This window comes from Syngnathus acus, chromosome 10 (genome assembly GCF_901709675.1).
Source record: "Syngnathus acus chromosome 10, fSynAcu1.2, whole genome shotgun sequence".
Lineage (NCBI taxonomy): Eukaryota > Metazoa > Chordata > Actinopteri > Syngnathiformes > Syngnathidae > Syngnathus > Syngnathus acus.
In genome coordinates, this window is record NC_051095.1 from 25,711,956 (window position 1) to 25,720,463 (window position 8,508).

At 43.1% G+C, this 8,508-nt stretch overlaps 1 long non-coding RNA gene across 1 annotated transcript in view; it reads left to right on the forward strand.

Annotated features, from left to right (window-relative positions):
• Nucleotides 1–4,845, forward strand: part of LOC119129587 — a 12,508-nt gene extending 7,663 nt beyond the window's left edge. The window contains exons 2-3 of the long non-coding RNA XR_005099282.1: nucleotides 795–801; nucleotides 4,821–4,845. This is a non-coding gene — a long non-coding RNA (uncharacterized LOC119129587). The remainder of the gene's footprint in view (nucleotides 1–794; nucleotides 802–4,820) is intronic.
• The last annotated feature ends 3,663 nt before the right edge of the window (nucleotides 4,846–8,508 follow it).

Sequence of the window (8,508 nt, forward strand, 5' to 3'; positions counted from 1 at the left end):
GCGAGCGACATGTATAGCTCTAGAGTAGACGTGACCGGGAAATAAAGAAAAGGGTGATGCAACACAATGTCATCAACATCGACTGCCTTTAACTTAAAAGCGGCATCATATGCATTTCTTTTGTCCCCATAATGACGGTTTGTGTATAAAAGCTTCCTTTCTTCAGTCATGTCCGTCTTGATCTCGTTCTGTCTAATCTTTGTGTGAATTATACGGCACTATTTGCCTGGCGGACATGCAATCAACACACCACTCTTCTCCCCAGTGACTGTGTCACATATGTATCCCTCCGCCTAGCAAAGCGGTTGCCGCACAACAGCGGTCCACAGCCTTTTTATGAGTGTATAAAAGTGATCAAGTCATCACAAAAATCACGAAAAAAATCCATAGATAAGCCGCACCGGGCTTTAATACATAACATGTTATGATACATGTTCACATTATTTATTGACTGTATCTAAAAATATAAAATATATTTTCAATTTAAATGAATATATGAAATAATACAATATAAAATAATTACTTAAATGATATTATTGTATATACTAGGTCATCAAATCAGTGTCAGTTGAGTCTGTCAACTAGGTTGCCTGTAGGGATTTTTAAGGTCCAGCAGGTGTCAGTACTCAGTGACACAGTATCGACACAGTGTCAATATCAGTATCAGTTTGGTAATGTGTTGTAACGCTTCATGACGCCTCATCTACCCATCAGGATGGGCGGTAGGCAAGACGAGACGGATCAGCGAACAGAACTGATCCGCAACGAGAGTCAAACGGGCAGACCGCAGTGAGCAAACAAGTGGCATCACGGGCCAGACTGAAAGGGAAGTGATGGGATCGCGGGGTTTAAATAGGATGTCTAACGAGTGACTGGCAGGTGTGGGTGATTGAGCTGATTGCCGGGGCGTGGCTGAGAGTTCATGACAGGTGGGAGTTACCGGCTGATTGACGGGCAGGCGTGAACGGGACACTGGTACTGTCTGCTGGAAGGCATTGGCTTCCTTCTTCCACTCAATGCATGGGCGCTCCCGCGGCAGGGAATACGGATTTTCACGGCGGTAACTACTTTGGCACAACAGCGATCCCCACACCCAAAGGTGGAGGGACGCTACCCTTTCGACCACCAGGGTGAACCCCAATGTACAAGGGCCAAGTATGATGTCTATCCCAGTGGGCAACTCCAAAGTGGAATAATTTCCAACCCCTCCCGAGACGACTGGTACTAGACTGTGTAGAAAGAGCTCGATTGTATCTCGCTGGAACCTCTCTGCCTCGCACACCAGCTCTTACCCTGACAGAGAGGTGCCATTCCATCTCCCTAGAGCTAGTTTATGTTGCCAGGGATCGGACTGTCAATGTAACTATGCTCCCGACCCCTTTGGCCCCTCACCACCTAGTGACCCCATGGGAAGTGGGACCCACGTTGCTTTTTGGGGTTGCGCCCGGCCGGGCCCCATGGCTGAAGGCCTGGCCACCAGAAGCTTGCCTTTGAACCCCACCTCCAGGACTGGCTCCAGAGGGAGGCCCCGGTGACCCACATCCTGGGAACTTGAGGACCAATGTTTTTCATCACCATATGGGGTCTTTGAATCGTGCTTTGTCTGGCCCCTCACCCAAGGACCTCTTTGTCTTTGGTAACCCTACAAGGGACATAAGGCCCCAAACAACTTAGCTAATTGATTCATTGGGTCACACAAACCCCTCCACCACAATAAGATGACAGCTCATGAAGGGGGCTTTTTCTGCTACTATTAACTATTGAAGATTCCACCAGCTACTTTGATCTCATTACAGATCACTGTTACATGGATTCAACTGCGCAGCTCTGACAGTATTTACATTTTCCCAGGGATGTCAGACTCATTGTAGTTCATAGGGCCACTTAGAGCAACACCACTAAAATAATAGCTTAACAATAAAATACATCTTCAGTAGAAATGCCATGTGAATGTTGAAGAGCTAAAATACTGTGCAATATATTGTATTGTTGAAATACAGATTGCGAACCTTAGGCTGGTTCAAGTCAGTCAAGAAATGTTGGAGAAGGTTAATGCAGAATGTAAAATATCTTAAAAAGTAAAAAACATTTACTAGCATATCACAGAAGAAAACTGACAGATCATGTCATGTCAAGTTTTTTTATACTATAGCCCTAAATCACAATCAAGTCTCAAAGGGCTTCGCAAGTACAAAAACTAATAATTATTCTCAAACATCCCCTGATCTTAAACTCCCAGGAGGGCAAGGAAAAACTCAAAAAAACCCTACTGGGGGAAAAATGAGAAACCTTGAGAAGAGACCACAGATGGGAAGATTCCCCTTCCAGGATGACCAGGCTGCAATGGCTGCAGAGAGGGCACATAGAACACATAATATAAACGATCCAAGGAAAAAAAAATAAAAATCATGACTGTCATTATGCGATTGCTCATTTATGACCACACTCTGATTGAAGCTCGTCCCGACTTTCTGCCTGGGCCTGACCACGATCATCACTAGCGCCCCGCCCTGCTGCGCGCTTGCTCGACAGCTCTCTCCGCCAGGTCAAGTCCTGTTCATCGCCACCCTAACATGATGTGGAGAGAGTCCCACAGCGACGCAGGAGATTCCAGCCGCCAGGCACACTCCGGTTACGCCAACACCTCAACCCAGCTTAAGCTCCAGCATTCCACCTCAACTCCTTTCCCTATCCTCAATAAAGTCTGTCGCCCTGCACTTGGTTGCCCAGTCCGATCTGTTACAGTACAAACTACAGTGTTAACTAAAGAACGGTATAAGTTAGTGTTAGGGTGGTGTTCACTAACTTATTTTGCAAGAACCACACTGGAGACAAGTTAGTCGTTTTAGACACCTGCAGGTGGAGAGTTCATTCGTCGCTGTGCATACAGCAATGTTCGAATGAGATCTGACTCTGGCCTCATGCAGGAGCATATTTATTGAGAGAAACAGAGTGGGGTTGAAAGTGGGGGTGTGGGTGGACAGGATGGGGTGAAGCCGCTTACCTGCTGATCAAAGCATAGCAGGGGGCCTTTTACGACGTTGTGTAAACAAGGCAACTTTGATTGCTTCCTCTGCAGCTATTCAATCAGCTGAAAAGATCTTAGCACTTTGGTCTACTACTTTTGTTAAGACAGGACAAGCTAGGTAAATTATTACAAGTTACATTCCAACATAATCATACGATGAAGATATTCTGCAAACCCTAACAGTTAGAATCATACATACAATCATAAGAGAGTCTAATCTTTCATTTGGTACCACCCGTGTACATATAGCCATAGCACACAATATTCCGTAGGCCCTGAAAAATGAGTGAAAATGCTCAAAATCAGCTGGCATTTTAGGGGTTGTTTTTTCTGAAAACGCTTGTCATTCAAAGAGTTAATATTAATATAATATCATATTCAAATCCATCCATCCATTTTCTATACCGCTTGTCCCCATGGTGGTCGCGGGCGAGCCTATCCCAGCAGTCATTGGGCAGTAGGCGGAGGACACCCTGAACCGGTTGCCAGCCAATCAGAGGGCACAGAAACGAATAACCATCTGCACTCGCACTCACACCTAGGGGCAATTTGGAGTGCTCAATCAGCCTACCAAGCATGAGAAACCGGAGCACCCAGAGAAAACACGCAGGCACAGGGAGAACATGCAAACTCCACACAGGAATCGAACCCGCAACCCCCTAACTGTGAGACGGACATGCTAACCATCGAGCCGCCCCCATATTTAAATCACGGTTACTATTTTTTTGTAGTTCTGAAGGAACACCTGCAGAAAGTCATTGTTCAATTAAAGTGGATATTTCATAAAAGCATTCCCCAAACAAGCTGTTGCCATGATTGATGTCTAAATCTCGCTCCAAAACTTACACATTCACACTTATATCAGTAATGATGAGTTATTACATTACATTCTTTCTCATATTTCACTGTCATCTGTTTGGTATGGTACCTGAGCTTTTTTTAAAATAATATTCAGCTAAATGTATCCTTATGTTTTGTATTTTAATATTATACCTGTCGACTGGGGAGGAGTGCCATCTTCAATGCAGTGCCTCAGATGGATTACACTTTTTTCACCCGTCTTTTGAGCAGGGGACCTGTCAGAATTTTAAATCCTAATCTCTATTGCGATTGATTTGAAAATAGATTAAGGAAACACAGACAGTTACATTTAGGGCACAAGTATCAGGTCACATAGTTATTATGCCCTACAGAAACTGAAAACGAGACAGAGAGAGAGAGAGCGTTTGTGCATAAAAAAAAATTCATTCAGTTGAGTAGAGCATTGAGAGGTTTGGGTCATGTATGGTGAGCAGAGTCTTACCCTTATTCCCTTTTCTATTTCTGTTTTAACCTTATATTTTATATACTGTTTTCAAAATAATCTATTATAAAAAGCATGTTAAAATTACTTATTAATGGCACTTGTATTATTGAGACCTTTTCTTATTTTTTTATGAAGCTTTAATGCTTATGTGTGGTTTTAACTTCTTATATATTCTAATATAGTAAACGGGCAACCAGTCTGCGAGCATCATACGAACATACTATATCGTAAATGTTAAAGGGCATGCTTTAGATTGCCATGAAATACATTTTTTTGGTGAATGTAAGTTTCAAACAAAAAATATCAAACTCGTTACATTTTTAAAGTTACTTGCCTGATTCTTACACATTAAATCACATTAGATACTGGCATGTGCAAGTCAAATGGGGCTTGTCACAATTACCCCAAAGTTACTATTTTTTAGAACAGCGAACTGCGCATGCGCCGTGGTTGGACAAACACAAGAGCCGCACAGGTAGTGAACAGCTGGAGCGCAAAGGACCAACTAGCTATTTTATATCAGAAATAACATTAACGGACCTATCATGGCTATAACCAAACACTGCTGCTTTGGTGTCTGCCGGAGCAACTCGCGATATGCTGACCGGGATCATATCAGGGGAGTTTTCTTCATATCTTTTCCAAAGCCGTGGATGAGCCGAGAGAAATGCTTTCGCTGGGTATAAGCTTGTAAACGGCAGAGGTTTACAGTAAATTATGTCACCAAACACACATATATGTATATGCTCTCTGCATTTTGTCGGTGGAAATGGGCCAACGAGGTTAGCTTGGTTAGCTTGCAGGACCTCACCTGGGTGAGAGCAATAACGCTTACCTATCGACTAAAACGGCATTCTTTCAGCTGACTTTCTGAGGTCTCTGCATGTCAGAAAACGTTTAAGTTGTTCCACACAATTTTTGTCGATTAATTTTCAGGAAAGTCAGCAACACGAGGTTACCTAGCAGGACCTTACCGGAGTGAGAGCGCTATCGCAAAATAAAGCTTACCTTTCGACCAAAACGGCTTTCTTCCCGCTGACTTTGAGGCCTCTGCGTGTCAGCCAACGTTTGAGTAGTTCCACACTATGTTTGGCAATAAAGCCGTGTTGGAATTTTGCCCCTGGTACGTCGTCCTCCTCCAAAATGATGCGTGCAACTGTAGTTGCACGGTCAGTCGGACACAATGTTTGTCCGACTGACCGCATCCGCTGAATATTTTTTGAGCGAACGTGACGTCATTTGAGATCGACCCCATTGGAGCAACTGGACAGGCTGAATTTCTTAATGTTCTTGCATTAGTCTCATAAATTGTGTTCTACTTTTTCACGTTTTTCAAGCTAAGAAACAATAGTATATTACAGCTAGCAGCAATTTGTTTTAGGGACTCCTTAAAGCTTTTCTTAAAAGCCTTTTTGCAGTGTTTCGTTTTTGCCCTTGCCTACTGGAATAATTTTATAGGAACACAGACAATACTCTACTTGTCTATAATCATTCAGAATTTTCTGTCTTTTGTCTCCTTTCATTTCATGTGTGAAAGTCAAAAGTCAAAGTCTGCTTTATTGTCAATTTCTTCACGTCAAGACACACAAAGAGATCGAAATTACGTTCCCACTATCCCACGGTGACAAGACATAGTACACAATATACATACAAGTAAACAACACAAAAAGTAAAAACAAGACGGCACAAACAATGAATAAATAAGAGTGATGAATAAATAATAAATAAACAAATAACATAACAAGAGGAGCAAAAATGGAGCAAGTGTGCATACAGCAGACAGTCAGAATATAGCGCAAAAGTACAGGACGCTACGCAGAAGGGGGGAGAGAGTTCAGGATCCTAACAGCCTGGAGTATGAAGCTGTTGGTGAGTCTGGTGGTGCGGGAGCGCAGGCTCCTGTACCTCTTCCCAGAGGGCAGAAGATCAAACAAAGAGTAAGCGGGGTGACTCACATCACTCACAATCGTGGTCGCCTTGCGGGTGAGATGGGAGGTGTAAATGTCCTTCAGGGAGGGGAGTGAAGCTCCAATAAGCTTACCAGCCGTGTTCACTATGCGCTGCAGGGCCTTCATGTTGTATTCAGTGCAGCTACCACCGCAAACAGCGATACAACTGGAGAGGACGCTCTCAATGGTGCCACGGTAGAATGTAGTCATGACGGCCGGAGGAGCACTTGCTCGCCTGAGTTTCCGCAGGAAGTACAGGCGGCGCTGAGCTTTCTTCGCCAGTGATGCGGTGTTGGTGGACCAGGAGTGGTCCTCACTGATGTGCACCCCCAGGAATCTGGTGCTGCTGACTCTCTCCACCACAGCACCGTTGATGGTCAGTGGCAGGTGTTGGGTGTGACCCTTCCGGAAGTCAACAACAATCTCCTTGGTCTTGTTGACGTTCAGCAGGAGGTTGTTGTCCCTGCACCACGTGGCCAGAAGGTCGACCTCCGACCTGTATTGAGTCTCGTCGCCCCCGGTGATGAGACCCACCAGAGTCGTGTTGTCAGCATATTTCAGCACGCGGTTGCTACTGTAAGTCGCAGTGCAGTCATGCGTCAGCAGGGTGAAGAGCAGCGGACTGAGCACGCAGCCTTGGGGGGCCCCCGTGCTCAGCATCACGTTGGCGGAGATTTTGTCGCCAACACGTACCACCTGAGGCCTCTGACAGAGGAAGTCCAGTAGCCAGTTGCAGAGGTAGGTACTGAGGCCCAGCTTGTCGAGTTTGCAGATGAGTCGCTGTGGTACAATGGTGTTGAATGCAGAACTGAAGTCCACAAACAGCAATCTCACATTGATTCATTTTCAAAGTCAGACTGCTGGAGACACTAAATCCCAAAGGCACTCTGAGGTTAAAAGGCGAGATAGACCCCTCTTACAACTCTGTTACATTTTTAAAGTTACTTGCCTGATTCTTACACATCAAATCACATTAGATACTGGCCTGTGCAAGTCAAATTGGAGCAACTGGACATGCTGAATTTCTTAATATTCTTGCATTAGTCTCATAAATTGTGTTCTACTTTTTCACGTTTTTTAAGCTAAGATACATTAGTATATTACAGCTCTCAGGAAAACGTAGCAACAATTTGTTTTAGGGACTCCTTAAAGCTTTCCTTAAAAGCCTTTTTGCAGTTCTTCATTTTTGCCCTTGCTTACTGGAATAATTTTATAGGAACACAGACAATACTCTACTTGTCTACAATCATTCAGATTTTTTTGTCTTTTGTCTCCTTTCATTGTGTGAAGGCGAAGGCCTTCACACATATGTTATTCTACTCCATTCACTTTATTCTTCTTCTTCTATTTTATTCTCCTCACTTTTTTGTCCCGCTTCTTCTTCCACAAAATTCATCCGATTCACTCCATTCCACTTTTCACGTATTCCAAATATTCAGGAAAGGGTGGCTTCCATTTTTCTCGTTCCGAAAATTTTCCGTTTTCGCAGAATTCCCAAAATTCCGACAAATTTTCCCCATTCATTCTTAATGGGACATTCGACATTTCACATTTTTCACCTCTCATTTCTACATTTTTCAACCGATTCAACCCATTCCAACTTTCAAGTGTTCATCTTTTGCCTACCTATTCCACAACTTCCCACTTACCAAAAACTTCACATCTTTTATTTTGAAATTCACACCCAATTCCTTTTTCCTTTCTCATTTCTACATTTTTCAACCGATTCAACCCATTCCAACTTTCAACTGTTCATCATTTTTCTACCTATTCCACAACTTCCCAAAAACTTCACATCTTTTATTTTGAAATTCACACCCAATTCCTTTTTCCCTTCTCATTTCTACATTTTTCAACCGATTCAACCCATTCCAACTTTCAACTGTTCATCATTTTTCTACCTATTCCACAACTTCCCAAAAACTTCACATCTTTTATTTTGAAATTCACACCCAATTCCTTTTTCCCTTCTCATTTCTACTTTTTTCAACCGATTCAACCCATTCCAACTTTCAACTGTTCATCATTTTTCTACCTATTCCACAACTTCCCACTTACCAAAAACTTCACCTTTTATTTTGAAATTCACACCCAATTCCTTTTCCCCATCTCATTTCTACAGTTTTCAACCGATTCAACCCATTCCAACTTTCAACTGTTCATCATTTTTCTACCTATTCCACAACTTCCCACTTACCAAAAACTTCACATCTTTTATTTTGAAA